Source organism: Takifugu flavidus, chromosome 7 (assembly GCF_003711565.1).
Source record: "Takifugu flavidus isolate HTHZ2018 chromosome 7, ASM371156v2, whole genome shotgun sequence".
Lineage (NCBI taxonomy): Eukaryota > Metazoa > Chordata > Actinopteri > Tetraodontiformes > Tetraodontidae > Takifugu > Takifugu flavidus.
The window spans coordinates 5,859,140-5,879,622 of NC_079526.1; the positions used below are offsets into that span (position 1 = coordinate 5,859,140).

The window sequence follows — 20,483 nt, forward strand, 5'->3', positions numbered from 1 at the left end:
TGTTTGAGGCGCTGTGACACTCTGATCCCAGTGAGGACCTCCAGGAGAGCCTGCAGCAGGTCCGGCAGCTAAATTCGAAAAAAACCCTTGAATCTTTCCAAGTTGACAGACAGGAAGAGAGCTCCGGCAGCGCCCCTGCTCGCCCTGGCTTATCTTTGTCTCCACAGTTGGGAGACAGCAGGTGAGCTGTCAGTGTGCACTACCCCCCCCCACCCCCCCCCCCACACACACACACACACACTGCCACCGCCACGTTCCTGAGAACACGCACCTTCGAAGATAAAACACGGCCTGTGCGGCACGCAACTGCGTCAGTGTGTCACTGACGTCACGGTGGAGCTCGCACCTCCCCTGAAGCGTGCACGTCCCCACCCAAACACAGAGGAGAATAGGGCCTTGTCCCATTTTTCCCCCCTTCCGTCTGTCTGAGAGACGAATGATGGAGTGGAAACATAAACAGCAAAATCAAGCGTAAGGAGAGGGGATGAGAAAACTGTCGGAGGAGGGAGCATAACTCACTTTGTTATGACACAAAACAACAGGCCGGGAGAAGAGAAAACATACAAAACTCAGGAATGAGAGACAGGAACATGTTCAAATGAAAGGTAAACAACGCCTGACAGCTACAATAACATCCACAGCAGTTCTTGACCGTACGTACACTCCTCCAGCAAGAGCCTGCAATATCAATTTATGTTAGCAAAACGCGATGTTCCGAGGTGGAGAAGGAAACGGTGTTTCCTCGGAAAAGAGAATGATAGAAAGTTTGACAGCCGAGGAGACATATTTGCTCAGCAACTTGTGAAAGTTATATAAAAGACTATCATGTTTCTATCGCGAATGCATTTAGGATTATTTTTTAGCTCCCCCCCCAACTTCTTCTGCGTTTCTGGGTTAGCAGCTTGCTAAATTTAGCTAGCTACAGGCGCATATACCTTATATGTAGCGTTTGCTGGCGCAAATGCCGTGTTTGATTTTTAGCCAGGAGGAGAATGTAAATAACCTGTTTTCTTTTAAAAATATTGCTTTAACACTGACACACATGCCGAGTGGGGGACAAGTTCTGTTGATGTTTTGCTCTGAGTTATGACTGTAAGCAGGCCACGCAGTAATGGAGAGGGCCGGTTTCGCTGGACAGGGATCAAATTTGTCCACTCAGACTTGAGCTATGGGTGACAGCTGGGCCTCCCACAATGCTCCAGTGAACAGACAGCACCCTGATGTTTCCCACCAGCGCAGGGCCGACCCTCCGTTTGGCCCGTTCAGTCTGCCCAGCAACAATTAGTGCTTCAAATATATGCCGCCCCGCGTCCTTTACCATGCGTCGCAACATCTCCGTATCGATCGGGACGGGAAATCAATGTTGTTCGGGGAGTGACGGCCAGAGTTTATAGAGTTGTCAGTGCGTCAGTACTGCAGGGGCGGCGAGGTGGCGCACAATGGGTCTGTGGATGGTTTGTTTAAGACTCGAGGCCTGTGGGTGTTGACACAGCTGCCTGGGGAGCAGAAGCGGGACGGTCGAGAATTTTGGCTAAAACAGCTCGAAGAGTCAGGGTCAGGGGTAATGACAGCAGCCTGGAATGACAATGGGCGGCAAAAGGGGCGAGCGGACGTGTTCGGTACGCCCTGAATACGGCTTTGGTTCCTAAAAATACAGCACCCCTGTTTGTGTTTACTGTCCTGATGAGGGCCTGCTTTAATCGTTACCACCAGCTATTCTAAGGTGACCCCTGACCCTCTCATCAGCAAACTGAGTTGGTGTGTGTGTGTGTGTGTGTGTGTGTGTGTGTGTGTTGTTTGTCCTTATTTGGATTCAAAAGAGAGAAAGACTTAACTCTACTTATCCCGTGTTGCCTTAACCCCGCAGCCAACGACCTTTGTGTGTTCTCTCATCTCTGCACTTCCTGTCTCACACAAAATAAATCTTCCCAGAAGACGTTTCAGACATTTCATGTGACCATAAGTATGAAAGACTCTGGGGGCCGTTTCTTTACTTTTAAATAGAAAACCCTGCGTGTCTTACGTAAACGCTAGCACGCAGCAGTCCGCCGGCGTCTTGTTTTGAAGGGGACACTGTGTCTTTTGTTACACAGCGGCTCTTTGTTGCGGCCGGTCCCACTTCCACGTGTGCTCAGGGTGGACCGGCCCGCGATAACTCTCCCGCCACGCACCCGACGATGAAAACGCAGCCTTGTGCTCGCAGGCGTGTGTTCCCCTCCAGCAGGAGGAAGCCCGGTCGGACCTAAAGTCTCTGCAAGATGGAGAACGCGCCCGCTAACGCGTAAAGGTCGGAGCGTGTTTGTGCTGTGGTATTCCTGTAATTGCCCTGTCATTAAACAGACATAAATGCTCTGACTGAGTCATAAATTGTGTTAGCGTAGGTCTGTTGGTAGCAGGTTTAGCTGGGTAAACACCAACTATTAAAGACTTAATATGCCGTTAAACAGGCATGAATGCTGCTTAAGCCCCCATAAGTCACAATATTTTGCAGACGCATTAGGCTGAAGGAATCCACAGTACAGACAGATAATAATAGCTTTTCCTCTTAGTACCTCTAGTGTGTATTTACCTTATATCCTGATACGTCTGTGCACGGATTTATGCCATGTTTATGAGGCGGTTTTGACTTTGCTGTGCGAGGCACCCTCGCAGTGATCCGCTCATTGACTTTATCAGCCTATTTTCTTCTGATGCAGGAACTATTTTCTCCTGTTTACATGCTGATATGACAGTGGAGGCATTTTCGACAGTTTGCTAATCACTCGTCGATACCGTTGCCAATGCCGCAATACCAAGACACCTGGGTAATTAGCTTTAGCTTCAGCAAATGACAGCCGGTGCACAAAACCCCACGGTGCAGTCTGGGGCTTTGATTATCACCCGGCAGCACGCACCCTCGAGGGGTGATGGAGTGTTACTGAGCAGTGGTTCATTTTCATCAACCGGTATCGACATTAAATATATGAAAATAGCTACGCTCGTATAGGACTGGAATTATAGCTCTCAGTCAAATTAGTCTCTGGAAAATAATGCAATTATTTAGCACTTCGGCGGGCCACGGAGCGGGATGGGGTGGGGGGGGGGGGGGGGGGGGGCGGCACGCTCCAGCTGACATGATTTCATGCAGAAAATGTATTCAACTGTCAATATTATTTAGATCTGAGCGGGTGAGCACTGAATCTTAACAGAAGGGGGAGCAGGGGGTCACGGAGTCACGCTCATAATTTTCCATCTTCACTTCTCGGAGTATTCTTTGACCACAATCTGTTAAGCAGGTCACTACGAGCGCCTGTTTTCACTGGCGTAATGTTACGAAGATCAGGCGTATTCCGAGCCTGAATGATTCCAGTCCAGCACTTCTAGGTTGGGCTATTATTAAAAAGCCCCCATTCAGATATCCAAAACTAGCACGGCTGCCTGCAAATTCCAGTAGGGACTAAAACACTTCTGCTGAGGTCTGGAGGTCTCCCTCCATCCCATCGGGAGAAGCTGATAGCGCCATATCATCCCGATAGGCCACTGCACTCTCAGAGTGCTGGGTAATCTTTAAAAGTAGAATGGGTGGCTGAGCATTTAGCTGTCAGGCTCTCCCACCGCGGAACCAGCTGTCCAGATACAGGAGGTTGACCTGCTCGCTGCTTTCAAGAGGAAGCTGAATATCTTCCTTTTTGAGAAAGCTCACAGTCAGTAATTCTACACCTGCAGTCATAATTGGAGCTAAGCTAATGCTAACTGTCCTCTCTTCCACTGTTTGATGCTGTTAACCACATTTTCTTGTGTAGTTTCTATCTACAGCTATTTCTGACTCCTTCCTCTCCTCTTTCTGTCCATCCTCCTGCCCTATCTTCCCTTCTCCTCCTGTCCTACCTGGCTGGAGGGTCCCCTTCCCTGTCTTAAAAGATTCCTCCCCTTCCACTATTGAGATTCTGGGGTTCTGTAAAGCACCGAAACACAATCTAGATGGTAAGAGACGCCGTGTAAATAACATTAACGCTGCAGTTCAACATTTTTCCACTGTCTAACGGAGGCAGAAGTGCTGCTGTGTGATTTTTTAACGCGCCTCTTCATTGTGATTCTCATGACAACTCGGGGATGGTCCCAAGAATCAAGCCTCTCCCATCCCAGCATTTCATCTGGCTGTGCCACTCCTGTCATCCCACCCGAGATAAGACCTCTGCCGACTCTCCCCGCTCCCCCCGACTGCGTTTGAACCCACGCCCGTGCCGATATGAGAAAGGGGAAGAAAAAAAGCTCTTTCCACCAGGGCGAGACCACAAGTCCTGGAAGGTTTTCAAGTTCAATAAAAGACGCTGTCGGATCGCAGTTCACAGAGAAACACCCGACAAAACAATGGATTCCATCTTTCATTTGCATGTTTGAGCTCGGAGCGTTAAAACCCACAAAGGCAGATTTGCATCCTCTCTACAGTCATTTGCAAGTGATCCAGGAACGACCAGGGCGCCCGCTGTGAGCATGTCAGCCTGCTGTCAACAGCGCGGCTCCTCTCACAGAACATGTGCAGACGTATTTATGAGACACTTTTACGGCTGACGTCAGAGAAAAATCGAACGTGTTAGCCGACCACAATAGAGCCGCTGGTGGGGGGGGGGGCACTGACCATTTGAGCTGCTCTCTGCACGTTCACAGGCTTTGAGGTGAAGCAGGAAGAATGTGATGGAACGACACAATAGAAATATGGCTGCTGCTGCTGCTGCTGCTGAGAGCCAGGACTGAGCTGTGTTCGCTCACCTTCGCTAAGAGGCGCGCTAACATTAACATCGATTAACACAGAAAATATGCTGAAATGGGAGTTTTGCTGCTGGCAACTCAGATGCGTCTTCCCTCCCGTGCTGGTGCGCTGCTGTGAGGACAATAGAGGCATATTTGAGCACTAGCGAGGATTACCTGTGCTGTTTGTTTTAACCTGGAGAGGCCCCAGATGGGGGGCAGAATTTATTAAATCTGACCTTATCTTTGAAAATATTGTCTCGAAGCATTTATACGACTGTTTATTTTCATCCTGGAGTCGCCCTCACTTACTTCTGCGATATTCACTATGAAACAGAGAGCAGAGCGCGTGTCACCTACCTCAATGGAAGAGAATTTCAGTACAATTCTTTAAAATCTCAACATTCTTTGAAAATAGTTCCCTGTGCTTGAAGAAGCCAAATAATCCCAGAGCACTAAACTCCAAATCATCTCCCAAACAGCTGGATTTGACTGTCTCGACGCTGAAGGAGAGGCTTCCAAACTTTAACCACATGTTTCCGATGATAAAGGCTGAACTCCAGTCTGGCTTTGATGGATGGCGACCTTCACCGGCCCAGCGTGATGAAGGGCCCCCACATCGGTCAGGTTTGATATATTGAGTCCTGAACAAGCCGGTTCAGCCACATCGTGACGGACGCTCATGTCTTCTCTGACTATTTTACCCTTCCAAAATGTTTTAAAAATGAAGTGTACCATGTGGACCGGTGAAAACGACCCTCCGAAGATGATCTGCTGTCCGCATTTTGAGTTCCAGACTGACGTCTTCCCATTTAAAAGAGATTTCTCCTAAACTCCAGGTTTAGGAGAAATCTCTTTTAATCAGGTGTTCAAATGCTACAAGCGACGTTCATCTCCATCCTTTCACAAGTGTAGCGATGCTTGATTGCTCAGGTCTGCCTCCAAATAAAGTCCTCAAGGCATGAGGGTTGGATTGCTCCTTCATAAATGCAAGTACGTGTTTTTGGCGTATCTATAAATTCATTTGACGTCGACGACAGTGAAACTGATCTTGTAACATGTTCCAGGCTTAATAATTGTCAACAGTTGTTGAGTACAGCCAAAGCGGGGCGACAATAGAGACGCAAACAAAGTAAACAGTGTTTACCTGTTATTATTGTGTAATTTCTGAATATGATAGACGATGATGGAGTTGTCTGTTTTGGTACCTACGTGTGTGTGTGCATGCACGCACACGCACGTGCGCGTGCCCTCGGGCTCTGACGGTGTTCTCACAATTATATTTGATTAGCGGTGTGTCGTCCTGTGTTGCACTGGGAGGGGTGCAGCGTAAAGAGGAAGCGTCTGCAGATGAGACGCTGCTGAAAGAATAAACAGGTCGAGCCCTCAGGCTGATGTGATATGAGCGGGAGCACACACACACACACACACACACACAACCTGTTAGACACATAAAGCACATACCTGACGGGGGCAGATGATGACGGCTTCTCTGTTGACACTTCAAACCTAGAGTCTGCGTTTAAAATAAGTGATATAACTAATTAAAGACTGCAATTCTTTCATAAATTATTAGGAAAAGGGATAATATAATAATATAAAGTGATAATCAGCAGCGTTGGTCAGGGTTGTTGTTGAAGGACCTTTGGATTGGATTTTGATTGTTCAGATTGGATTTCTTTTTCTTTCGTGCTTCTGAACATGTCAGATACATCACAGTCCATCACCTTCTGGTTAAAATGATCATCAGAAGATTAAACTCAGCATTTTGAAGCAGCTGTAGTCTGAGCTACAGGCTACGGTCACCCGATGGTGGCGCTGTCACAGTTGCTGTAATTACTTTCACCGCCACAAGGGGGCTTTTGGCGCTGCAGGTAAATGCACGTCTGAAGGTGACCTGATTTGGAGTTGCAGAGTTTATTGATCATGTTGGAGCCAGTTGATAAGGAAGCTGACTCTGATTGGCCGGTCAGGTTTAGGAAGTCAGACCAGAGAAACAGAACCATGTCAGGCAGCAGGAAACGCACATGTGACACTCACACAGGATGTTTACGGTAACTAAACCTGGGGACGCCATGTGAGTGGTCTCTGTAGATTTCTGGATTAACGGCTCACCAACTGCGCCCGATGGGGGACGACAGCCGACACGAATTGTCGTACGACCTGAACACCTCAAAAGTCGCGCGGGCGGCGGTTTGAAGGGTAAACAACCATACCAGCCGGCGGTGGTAACGCATCCATTTGTTGTTTGCCAGCCTCCAATAAAACTCACCCTTTGTCTTCATAACCGATTTCATGTGTCCCGCCCCCTCTTTTTGATCGGCTGTTGGCCACACCTGTTTGCCGTTGGGTTGGTAATCGGCCCACAGCGCCCAACCGGGTCGAGAGTACGACTGAGCTCGGGTCAGGTCTGCTCCCACCACAGGTCCCCACCTACTACAGACCGGTGCAGACTGTTGCCCAACCGGGAATTGTGGGTAAAACCTGGCGTGTCTTTCAGCGTGGCCTTCATCATTTAGGAAGGCAGCCTACAGATGGTGTAAACATTTGTTTGACGTTGCTGGTGTCTCTACTGCATTACAACAAACGGGCCGGGTGACTTTTGGTTTTTAAAATTTCCCGCACTTCTTTACATCGAGTCCCCACATCTTCTCTCCCTCTCCAGCTTTTTTCTGCTGTAGTTTCTTTTACCGCTTTCCTTCGCACTGTTTCCCTCTCTCATTCTTCCACCCACACTAATCCTTTTTTATTCAAGACATACTGTATAATAGAACACAATATGCAGGACCTTGGCTCTCAGAGTGCTTCTGAGGGCCTCCTCATTGGCTCGGTCTCAGGGGAGTCCATTGGCTGCACCAGCCACCGTCTCTTATCCACCTCAGGCCATTGTGGGTGCTGACAGAGGCTGCGGCCGGGCTCCATTGGCCCGGGGGCTGGAAAAACAGCGTGAATGTCAGAAGAATTAGTTGCTTTGCCGTCGCCCACGGATACCAGGGATGACAATGGGTGGGAGAGGAGTGAGGACAGTGGTTACGGTAGCTGTAGCGCATAAGCCCGACGAATCCACTCCGGTCTCGGCTCTCCTCTCCCTCTCCGTCTGCATTTCTTTTCTCTTGCCAACTCATTTCTTACTTACTTGTCCTCACCTCCCCCTCCCCTCGCTCCCTCCATCCCTTGCTCTCTTTCTGTATCACTGTCTCGCCCACCTCGCCTCTGCCCGCAAGCAGTTTGGAGCAGATTATAGCCCTGCCACCCCCACTTGTCCATATACACAAACATTCACTCCGGCACTGACGCACTCACACACACACACACACACACACACACACACACACACACACAAATAAATAAATAAATTCACTCAAACGCACTTGGAGACTTTGTGTATCTCTGCCACCTACGGTGCCACTACATCATCATCCCGCTCAGCCGCGTTCAGGCATGAACTTGTTTAGAACATCCTCTGCAGTCCAAATGTGGTCAGACGTGTGACAAAATGCCCCCGTGAGCCAAATAACACGCACCCATTATCACTGCAACCCAAACAGACACCTCCACTGACAGTTAAGGTTAAGGAAAGTGATATCAGGGTGAACCGCAATGTGCCCGGTGATTAGATGTCCAACAGAATCAAGCTGTTCCCGTAATCACATGTTTTCCGTGTGTAGTGGCGAGGCAAAAACCGTAATTACAGTGCGACCCGTGGACTGTTGTGTAATTGCGGCTGGACAGCCCATCAGAGAGAAATGTCGGGGGGTTTTTTAATATATATTTTTTTTCGACACATCTTCTGCAAACATCAGATCAAATCTTTTCCATCGACATGCTCACCTGATGGAAATCATGCTTTTGACCTCCAGGGGGCATTTCTTTAAGAACACCGTGGCAGGGAAAAGTCGATATCAGGGCCGAGGATTTCTGTCCTGTCTCCGCAGCCCAATAACGGCGCTCTCTTAATATACGAGGTCAGTGGAGCCCATCGCAGCAGTTTAAGGACATGAGGATTAACTCTGGGCAATCTGGAAAGGAAGAAAAAAATAGACTTTGTGTGCGTTTCATTATGTTTTAACGTTAGCTTTCAGATCTGTGTCTTTGTGAAGGCATCCGTGTGTTCCTCTTTGTTCTGCCTGCCATTCCGGGCCCTGTGATGCCAGCGTTCCTGCTGCCCGCTGCACAGCTGAATGGGGACTGCGTGGGCCTGACCTGCGATCTCAATACCCGCCACACACGAAAACTCACAACCCCGGCAACTGTTTTAGCCTGCCAGTAAATGTGTGTGTGTGTGTGTGTGTGTGTGTGTGTGTGTGTGTGTGTGTGTGTGTGTATCTGCAGGATAAATACAAGTCCTCGCTGCTTCTTTTCCCGTTCTTTTCCTCTGCCTTATCATTAGTGTTTCGACATCCTCCTCAGGGGACACTGAAGGCTGCGCCTGTCCCTATGACAACCTCACCGCTGCTGTCAATCACCAAGGCGACCTCATACTCTTTTGCATTGTACATGGTTCCTGTTTCCGGTGCAGTGACTCACAGCAGCACACACACACACACACAGGCACACACACACAGGCACACGCTTTGTTAGAGCCGCCTGAGTGTGAGGAGCTGTAATGGTCAGCACGGCTGCAGAAGTTTTCATGTTCTCCCAGTATCTGTGTGGGTTTTCTCCAGTTTCCTCCCACAGTGCAAGAACATGAACATTAGGTCGGAGACACTAAATTGCTCCTCGGTGTGAGTGTGTGCGTCTGTGTGTGAGTTAGAGAATGGTGTGTGGACTGGTGATGTGTCCAGAGTGTGTTCCTGCCTCTTACCTGCGTGACCGGCGTCACTGCTGGATGGATTCTGCATTAATAACATAACAATAACTGGTGTATTAACGCGTGAATGAATGGAAATTTTAAGGCAAAAGGAAAGAAAAAACAACTTTATAAGCATGCTTGTTGTTGCAGTTAATGCAGTGAAGATGCGCAGCCTCCCAAACTCCACAGCGTCGGTAATGAGTGCCCTGAGTGCTCTCTACTACACCTAACTGATTCAGTAATTGCTTTTCCTCCTCTGCATTTATCATCATCTGCCCAGCCTGTCATGTCAGCCGGGCAGAACCCGGCGGTGGCGAGCAGACTGAGGTGTCGGACAGTGACGCCAAGGTGGTTCAGCATCTGCCTGGAGGTATCGGTCGGCTGCCCCGGGCGCTCTGACGTGGGCTGAGAGAGATGCGGTAGTTGTTATGAGCTCTGCCCAGTCATCGTCATACAGTGTTAAAATAACACTATCATTAAACATCACAACATGTTTTTTACCCTTATCCTTATAAAGGCAGTACAATATGTTTAACTGTTGCTGCTGGTTGAACGCATGAAATCCAATAATAATCTCTGGTTACTGAGGAAGATCACATTGAATCGACTCGCCAAACATGAGCTAATTGGTGTGTGAGCATATAGGTGTATATGTGCTAGCTGGATGGTTATAAAAGGTATTAATAGGACGGGGAGGGCGGCTGGGTACACTGGAGCAACACTGCTGTTAGACAAGCATCATGAACTCTAAAAGAAAATGCAAACACCTTTTATGACCATTTTTATTCCAGGATTTGTAATTGAAAATGGGTAAGAATAAATAAAAGACAACATTCTGGAGCTTCTCTGCACGGTGGTGCTGATCTGAATTGACTAGTGCTTATTTGGAATAACAATATTCCCACATGTATGTAAAAAGTCGGCCCAAAAGCTTGAAACCAATAGCCTGCTTGTATGTGTGTGTTGCATACTGTATGTGGGGGAGGGCATGCTGCTGCTGCTAGTGTGGATTTGATGCTGATGAGGTCTGTAATGGGAGAGAACAGGGAGCGTGAGGGGAATAGATTGGGACTTCATTGGCGAGCTGACTCTCCCTGTGCGCTGCAGTGTGCTCGCCTATTTATTCCCCATTTCAATGAGGCTTTGCTTTGACCTTTCTGCATCCAGCAGCAGTAAAATCACATTGCCACCAGAGAGCTACACATCAGCGTCTGAGCAGCCCCTGTATGATTTCCTCATTTATTTTCTTCCTCCCATCATTCCCAGTAGAAAAACAGGCCCGAGCTGCAGCACTTCATCCAGGAGGAGGAGGAGGAGGAGGTGGAGGAGGAGGAGGGAGACTGAAATGAATTGTACCTTTGCTATTATGTAAATGATCACATGCTCCAAGTATGCAAATCCGGGGAATGCAGAAAAATGGGATGCAGTGAGAAGAGGAGGATGATTAAGAGAAGTCATCAATTCACATTCAGTCTCGGGGATCATCCCTGCACACACAGATGCTTTATACACCGCAGAGACATGTGACAATAAATAATTCAAGCAAACACATATATTCTCTGTGTCACATGAAAAGCTTACATAAAACACACATTCCCATTCATTTTTGCGCTTTCAGAAGATGAATTTACATGATCCTCGGTTTATAATTGGGATTGGGTTGTGACATGAAAAGAAATTTAGCGTTGCATTTTTTTGTTGTTGTTAATAACTGACAGTTTGTTTTCATTCAGCATATAGATTGGTTGCTTTTATATGCTTTATAAACCAGTTATTTTAAATCTAATCTTTTTGTTACGTCTAAAACTGCATGTCCCCTGAGACAACGTTATTAGCTGTTAGCATATGAGCCCCCATAGAACTGTGCACCTTTGCCTGATCGTTGTCACTGCTGTGTTTACAGGGTCGCAGGCGAGCAGACCAAATGAAAAATGATGGAAACCTGCGCTGGTTTTGATTCGGATCAGCCGATACTTTGCAGCATCGCCGACGATCTGAAGCAAAGGAAAGCCAATGTTCCCCCAGATGGCGACACAACAAGGATAACCCACATTACCCAGTATGGCAACCAAAGAGATGAAACATTTCAGCCAAACAGCAGATGGAAAACGCTCCCTCTGTCTCCCTCATCCTCTTTCCTCCCACCTCTCCTCCCCTTTTTCCTAAGCCCTCACACACGCCGGCACACACAAACACACACTCCCCAGTGCCACTGTCGTGGTCCTGCCGACCCCCTCCCTACAAATCCATCCTCCCAAGTGGTTCTGAGGAACAGGCAGAAATAGAAAGGGGTCAAGCAAATAAGGCACGATAAAAAGATGCCGAAAATAAAAGTATCCTTGTATGAAGAAGACGTACACTTAAAGGTCTTAAAATAGCTGGCCAAACAAAGGCATGAATAAACAAGAATGAGTGTGCGAGCGGGTTTATTATTTATTTTCCTCAAGAGGAAGCCCCTCTTCTCTCGCAGAGACTCCCTGGTTGCTAGGTTACAACACTTGTGGCTGCCATCTACGGGTCTGAAGGTGCTTTTTACATCTGCAGCGTGCGTGCAGCCCCCTTCTTTTTATCCATCATTTGAAATTTAAAAGAGAGCAGAGAAGGAAGCACATGCATCAGTCATCAGCATGTGTATGTGTGTGTTTGTCGGGGGGGGGGGGGGCATCATAAAGATGTGCTGCCTGGGCAGAGACGGGCTCGTGCATCACACAATGACTCCTAATTATCTCAATGAACAGCCACAGCAGATGGCGCAGAATGGGAATGAAAATTTTCAAATTGCGCTTGTTTGTTCGTGTGCACCTATTATTTAATGTGGATATCAATGCCAATTAGAGCTGTTATCTGTGTCTGAGGCACCGAACAAGCACGCCATATCATCCATATAAACACACACACACACACACACACACACACACACACACACACACACACACTGCTGGTCTGACTTTCTGGAGCAAAATAGCCCTTCCCTCCTCACTTAATGTCACAGTTCAGCCTCTGATATGGCTGTTTCCGACAGCATCAGTCCTCAAGTACAGTGAGAAGTGTCTCATCAGTGTGGTTAAAGGTCAGCGTGCTGCACTGATGGATTGTCTGCCAAGTACCATATTGAATATGAATGAACACGGTAACCGCTATTACGCACAGGTCATCTCCAAGCACGTTTATCAAAGCGTCGCCCTGTGCAAATATTTCCCATCTCACGCGTTCCTTCTGTAAAAATGTCTTTATGGTGGAGGGGGGGAAATAAAGAAGTCAGATCAGAGTGCTGCAGCAGAGTTTGATGTGTTCGGTTTTTAAATCAAGGAAGTCACTCAAGGCAACGTTTCAAATCTGTCTTCCCACATCAAAAAGCCAGCGTGTCAGATTTTCCGACGTTGCGCAGTCATGTGACCACGTGTTATTAGTCATGAGGAGTAGCGAAACCCCGCACCAGTCCCATACGACGTTTATAGCTGAGCTAAACGTCTCAAACAACCGCTATCCTGTCCTGCATGAGGCGTGACAGTCAGTGCTGCGCTGCACAAAACCATGTGCAGATAACTAACAGTAAGAAGATGCAGGGTTGGTAAAGAATACCGGTGCACAAACCCAAAAACACACACCCTCGCCAATTAGAGACTCAAGTTCAAACAGATGTACACCACAGGGCAGAGCCCATATTTCAGCAGGGAGGGAGGGTCAAAGTTGAAGCCCCAAGGACATGCTCTTTCCTCTCCCTCCCTGAGTTAGAGAGGGCGGACCCCGTTTACTGGACACCAAGTCTGCCTGGGCTCCCTCTGGACTGAAGGGAGTTGGCTGGCGTTTGGAACGCGAGCAGTCAAGTTGATTTAAAGCACCTAAAGCTCGGGCAGAGCGGGCCCGGCTCCACGTTTCTGCAGTTCCTGTCTTTCATTCGTCCTGCAGTAAAAAGATCACAGTCCTTGTTTCAGTGTTTTCGGGAGGCTGTTATTGTGTCCTCGAGGTGATTTATAGGCTAACCTTCTGTGCCCGGGGCTCCATTCATGGGTTTGTTCTTCCCTTTTTAATTGCGGGCTTCTTAACAGCAACCTTTTGGGAAAAAAAAGTAAAATCTTAAAACGGAGAGAAAAGGCATGATGAGACATCTACTCCTTGCACGTTTCCTAAGAACCTCTAAGATTGGGTAATGACTCTAATGACTCCTCATTATAAATTCAGGTTTACACAAAACATTTCCAGGAGTTTTATTAACAGGAATGTTTGCTCAGTTAAATAAATTCATGGTAATTTACGTGGTTTGCCTTTGCACCGCACCTCAAAGTTCTGGAGAAATCTGGGAGTGGTGCAACGGTTGGGCCCACTGTTCCAACAGCTTCTTAGAATCTTCTTAGCTCCACCACCCAGGTGAGGGAGATTCAGAACGCTGCAAATGTGTTCCACCAATCAGCCTTCCTCAGCACATAGCCCTGCCCCCAAGAATTCCAGGGAATCTGAAAAGTCCTACCCTACCTACAGGGTAATATCGGTTGATCGGGCAGTTAGGGGAAGGTGCTACGGCCTCGATTGTAGACACGGAGAGGGTTTGGCAGCGACCACACAAGCCGTGAACCACCAGACTGATGAATAAATCTCAGCGAGAGAGAGAAAAATTCTCGTAACGCCTGTTTTTAATTGAGGAATGCTGGCGTGCCTCCCAAAGGCGCACTACAGGGCGGCGTTGGTGTCATCCCGTGTGAATAAGCAAAGCCGTTCTAGTGAGGTCTCTGGTGGCGTCGCTGCCTCTCACACAGGAGGCCTGAAATGAGCGGTGGTTAATGCACAATCAATCAATATCGCCTATCTTTGTACGTGATATCAGCACCTTTTCGGCATATTTTGGTGAGACTTGATGGTTCTCGAGGCCACCGTAGTCTGAGACCCGCTGCGGAGAAGATGAAATGTGTTATAGGGAAGTGAAAGGGAATCAGGTGGGCTTGAGCTGCGCCAGGTCCTCTATTAACCTGCCCTTCCAGAGGACAGGCTCATAAACAAGAGCATGGTGGAAGGAGGGCCCCGGGGGGCCAAGACAGGGGGACGTGAGTGGAGGCCTTCACGAGGGGTGTAGAGTGTCGGTACAAAGAGGAGGGGGCATATTGAGGACAACACTTGTCCCTTCAAAGGGAAAAGGAGAGCGGATTGATCCGGGTGATCCCTCTGATGTCGAGGATGTGAACACAAAAAGGGAGTAACGCACAAAGACGGTCCAGATGACAAGCTGTCATATTCTTTTAAGTCGCCACGGCGGCAGAATGGGTGGATCTATCATCTCAGCCCCTGGCCAGGACTTTTTAGGGCCTACAAGAATCAGTCAAGCAAATCTGTGATTGATTTCAGCGGAGTGGAAATGGCAGCACGGTCGTTCGGAACCTTCAGTTGTTAATGGAACGCGTCCATTTCTGCCCCTCTAATATGTCAGCGCGCGCGTGCGCTCATACATACACACACGCCTTTTCTTGAGCACGCGGCGTAGCCTCGAGGGAGCGGGTTAATATGGGGCACGGACAAAGAAACTAGACGTTTCAGACGACATGGTTTCGACTTGACTGACAACGGCGAAAACACGGGGAATAAACAGAGGCGTAAACGCAGCCGAGGCTGCCGAATACTAACCCGGCCTTTTGTTTCTGCTGTAGCACTTCTGCAGATAAATTGAACAAACACAGACGAGGCCAAAAAAACAAAACAAGAGGGAAAAAAAAAATAATGGAATGAGCGGTTCCAGCGAGCCAGCCAGGAGGGAAATGGAGCCACTGATGGAGATGAGGATCAAAATGGAAAACAAAGGTCCTCTCCTCTCCTCTCGCCCCCACAGCCTCCTGAGCGCAGCTGTCTGCGAGGCTGGGCTGTTTTCACTGACAGGCTGTGAGAGCCATGAAACAGGCGGGCACCAGGGACCCGGGCCACCTCGACAACACGCGCCCCCACAATCTGCTGCTCGCAGCACACCCCAGCCCTCTCCCTGCCTCCACACTAACAATCTCCTTCACCATTTCAAATATTTCATCCCTCCGGCTCCTCTCTCTCTTCCCCTCCTGCACATTTTTATAAGTCTCGCCTCTATCGTGTTTTTTTCTCTTTCTAATACTCCCCCCCACTTCTCTCTGCCCTCCAGTGGCCCTCTCATCCTGTCACATCTGCATGTTTTTTGCCGCTTGGTTGTCATGTTATTTTTGTTTTTTGGCCCCCATTCACACATCATTTCTCCCAAACCAAATTGAGGAGGAGGGTAAGAAAGAAGGGAAAAAAAAGTCAGGGGGTGCACCAGAGGAGAGGAAAGCAGGCGAGTATGGGAAAAAAATAAGTGAGGAGGGGGCGAGGCGAGGCGAGTAAAGCGACAACAAACAACTTCTTATTTTGACGGCGCGACTGCACGACTGTCTGGGATTTAATAAGCACGTATTTGGCGGGAGGAGCCCACTTGTTTTCTTTTAGATGCCGCTCGGCTTCTCCAGGTTTTCAGCTCCAGACAGGCTGAGGCCAAGAGGAAGAGCCCCCCCCCGCTCTCTCTGATTATTGGTGCCACCTCTGCTGCTTGCTCAGTGTTGAACTTGGAGGGGCTGGGTCAGGAAAAAGGCCCGGAGGCTGAGGCAGTGATGGTTCCACGCACCCCCGAGAAGCCCCGAAGGGGATCGGCCTCTCCGCAGTGAATAAACAGCCCTCTGCATGGAGCATCATCTTCATGTGTCACAGACCCTCAAGGGCATCAGCATGCCCCCCTCCCCACCACATGTACAGCTCTCTGTCCCTTTCTCTTAGGTTAAAACCTCCCCACCCCCACAAATGCACTGGATCAAAGTGGATGAAAATGTGATCTTTGTAATCCCAACTTTTCTTTTTGTTCCCAGAGAGAAACAACAGGGGACACTGGGATCTGTCCCCAACAGGGGACACTGGGATCTGTCAGTCCTCCCAGGAGAGCAACTCACAGCAGCATCTACTACGGTGTGGGGGGGCAGGAGATGGAAAGAAAAGAGGAACACCCCCACTGTGCAAATACCCGAGTCGTGAGTAAACCAGAGTGGCTAAGTAGTAAAGTCGTCCTCTTGTAATGAGTCCTGATGTGCACTTTCATACCTCTGTGTTTCTCAGGGGTTCGTTCTCCCTCAGCGACTTTGTCAAAACTCAGAATCCACCAGCCGTAGCGGTGTGAAAATGAGTTCCAAGGTCGTGGTTTTCTCACGGAGTCCACGAGCGGCGTGACTTTCACCCGACGTAGCTAGCGCATCTGATTAGCTCGCTGCTCTGTCCACCCACACAGGTGGTGCACGAGCCACGCACATGCCGCACGTTTCGAGCCCATGCTTTCAACGCTGCCGCCCCTCGTTCCCAGAGGCCGCAGCACCTCCTCCCTCTTTCCTCTCCTCCTTCTCGCAGGCCTGTCATCGCCTGGCTCTCGCCGCTCGGCGCTGTGGGACTGACCCACTTCTTACATCGGTGGGCCCGGCTTGAAGACCCCACCCCCCAAGAGAGCTGGCGTGTGCACACAAACATCGGATCAGGGCGTACATGAGTGCACACTCGGATGCTGCTATCAATGGCCGTGTTGGTAGCACCGCTCGTCCGCGATCACCGCGGATACGGGGAACAGGCAGACATTTTTATTCAAAGCCTGTCACATCAACCTCCCAACCAACCTACTCACGCCGACAGTTTCACTGAAAAGATATCCGTCCCTCCATGACAAGCTTTGTGTCTGTGTTCCACTGAAACTTCACAACACAACCCTCACTTTGTAATCTACCACTACCAAATCTATCTGCAGTCACATGACCTGAACATGTGACTGATTCATGTGACAGACGACATCATTGTTAGTCTTTCACAGCAGTCCCCATGTGAGGTTAAACACATAAAGTCTTGCCTTGTTTTCGGCTGGCAGGACTACAAGTTTGACACCAACAATCCTAATTGTCACAATGGAAAACAATCCGGTGGGATTTTAGAGGTTGTCGGGGAGATGTGGCTAAAAACGGTCGATCACGGCTGCTGAACCAGCGTGATGATGCTAGCACTATGTTATGGAGGAAAGAACGGTCTGTGTGTAAAATCATCAGCTAATTTTGTCTAAACAGAGAGTAACAACAGTCACTGTGTGAACAATTATCCGATTGGTCGAGTCAGGGCTCACGTTGTTGGGGGGTGTCAAACTGTGCCGGGAAATTGAAAAATGACTCAGGTTGTCTCATGTTTGTCTACCTCTGAACGATACGTTCATCGTTCCCGAGGTTCACAACCAGACCCAATGCTGTAACTTTGTCGGCCTGACAAATTTGTGGGAAAACGTGTGTAGTCTGATCCCAGGATTAGATACGAGTCCCCCCCCCCCCCGCGTGCTTTTGGTCGCGAGCGTTTCGCATCTGCGACGGTTGTGTCGGAGGACGGTCCTGCGAAATCTGCTGACCATCGTTAGCGTGTGGATCCAATTAGCCAGCATCTGTCTATCATTTTGATTTTAAAGAATGGTCATTAAGACGAGCCCTTTTAACACCCCCTGCCATCACCACGACTACACAGGAGGACAACGCACTCGTGCCCAATGACCGTTTTCAACCCCTCAGAGGAGCAGTGTGACCATCAGGACGTCAATCAAGACAACAGTGAGTATTTCCTGTTTACAGCCAGACCGCCGCGCCGACGTTGTCCTCCACGGCCAGAAATGCTGCTTCTACAGCTTCTAAACGTGCGGACTGAAGGAAGAGGCAGCACATCATGCAAGCACGAGCTCAGAGGAACACAAAGGTAACGATCCAGGGTCAGAGCATCACAAGGCGACACCTGGGGCTGTTGATCTCAATCATCACAAAGAATAAACAGGGATGCAGGCGCACGGAACCCAAACCATCCCAGCTGACCCCGCTAACACTGACCTGAACTCAACATTAAGGCCACGTCCTCCCCCTCAAACAGTCCTTTAAGATGGAGGAAACCCTGTCCTCACTTCCCAAAGATGTCCTCACTTTTCTAGGGAGTCTCAAAACACACACACACACGCACCCCTGATGTCTGAGGGGGTCTCAGTGAAAACGCTACCTGACGCTTTACGGAATAAAAACCTCCACTTTTTTCCCAGCAGGACATAATTAGAAAGGGAATCGAGATGTTCCTGCTCAAACGCGTGTTGTGGACAAATAGATTGACACTTCTGGGGAGACGGAGAACCACGAGGTTAGCTAAAACAATAAATGCCTTCTGCTAATTATGTGTGTATTATTTTCAGTGGCCACTGTGTGAGTGTGATGACATTTCAGCTCTGTGTTTTACGGTCAAAGGATGAGCTAATTAATATGGTAATTTAGCTTCAGTGCCTCCAGAGACAGCCACACCCCCTCATTAGCAGCCACAAGGACATGGTTGTGTGTGTGTGTGTGTTGTGTGTGTGTGTGTGTGTGTGTGGTGTGTGTGTGTGTGTGTGTGTGTGTGTGTGTGTCTTGCAGCCTTGGAGACTCAGAACAAGTGATTTATGTCAGAAACAAGGAAAATCTGTAATGCCTTTTCTTTTTTGTCTCTCATAAACAAGCCCATCATTAAACTTTAATGCTAAGTGTGTGTCATGCTACACACACACACACACACACTGTTATGATGCAATTCCAAGTTTTGCTTGAGAACATAATGGTATTGGATACAGCAGTTTTCAGCCACTGGTCCGCGTGGGCTCGACGAGCTTCTCGGCGCCTCCCTGACGCCTTTCTCCATTAAAGCAGCTCAGACTGAAATTCACTGCAGCTTGAACAATTTTAGAAACATTTCACAACACGCTGGACGTGTAAAAGGAAGCCCGCACCTGCCGTTAGGCGTCATTAGACGGCAGAACGAGCAGACTAAACATTTTACTTCCTTTAAAATGTCAAACACCTGTACGTTTTTCCCTCTGCGAGTCATTTCACACATGGCATCAGCCAAACAGGCGGAGCCTCTGAGGGGCTTCCTGCCTCGGCCTCGCACGGATGGTCGGGATGGTGCCAGCTTGGACTCTGTGGCTCACTAATGCAAAGGGATGGGGGGGCATTAGTGATCTAATGAGGCATGGGAATGTTTGCAGGTATGTGCTGAAGCCACAGTTAAATGCCGACGGTCCGCTCTGATCTCGAGGATCACGAGGGCCCCCTCTCCTGGTCTCCAGGCAGCATTCAGTCACTTCGCCACAGCGACAGCCTCAGAAGAAGAAGCGTGTCTTCTTGTCGGTGTAGGAAGAGCGTGACAGCGGGGAGAGTCTCCCTGGGATGTTGCCGTTATTTGTAAAATAGAAGCACCGACGGCCTTTGAACCCCCGAAGGCCCCCCAGTTGTAATCCACCGAATCATTCTTGGTGCCCTTCCTGTTCCTGTTATTTATGAGCCGTCCGTTCCAAAGCCGACCCCCCCTTCTTGTTTATCATCATTGATTCAGCATCATAGGAGGGAGCACCTTAACCTGCGCCTCACTGGCCATTTTAATGAGTCTGTGCGAGGGTGCTCTTCCACCACCCTCCCCATTACTCCTCCTCACCCCCCCTCAGCTCCCACCTACCACCCAAACACCGGCCGCGCTCATTAATTAAACGCACAAACAATTTATGGAAGCCCGCTCCTCCATCTTCCCGATGTGGGCCGGGCCGCCGCCCCCCTCCATTTGCGGAGGAATGTTTGGGCGAGCCGAGTCTTCTTGTTAATGTAAATAATTTACCTTCGCCTTTATCCTGATGGAATCTTAATTGGGCCTCTCCAGGCTGCCTCGCTGCAATTCATCAACGTCTGGCTTGTCTGGGGAAAGATGCGGTGCCGGTACGAGAGGAACGAGACAAAAACGAACACACACACACACACACACACACTGACACACACACCAGTGCAGATTAATAGCAGCTCTCCACATATTGTGTTTGTTCCCCCCATCTGATGCTGCTGCTCATCTATTGTCCGGATATTGATCTTTATTTCAATTGTGCAGGTTCGACAGAGAACAATAAAAGCATTAT

At 48.9% G+C, this 20,483-nt stretch overlaps 1 long non-coding RNA gene across 1 annotated transcript; it reads left to right on the forward strand.

The window, feature by feature from the left end:
- The first annotated feature begins 251 nt into the window (after window positions 1-251).
- LOC130529207 (uncharacterized) lies at window positions 252-13,371 on the forward strand. Its single transcript, XR_008951507.1, has 3 exons — window positions 252-605; window positions 5,211-5,355; window positions 11,427-13,371. It is a non-coding gene; the product is annotated as an uncharacterized LOC130529207 (long non-coding RNA).
- Window positions 13,372-20,483: the final 7,112 nt, after the last annotated feature.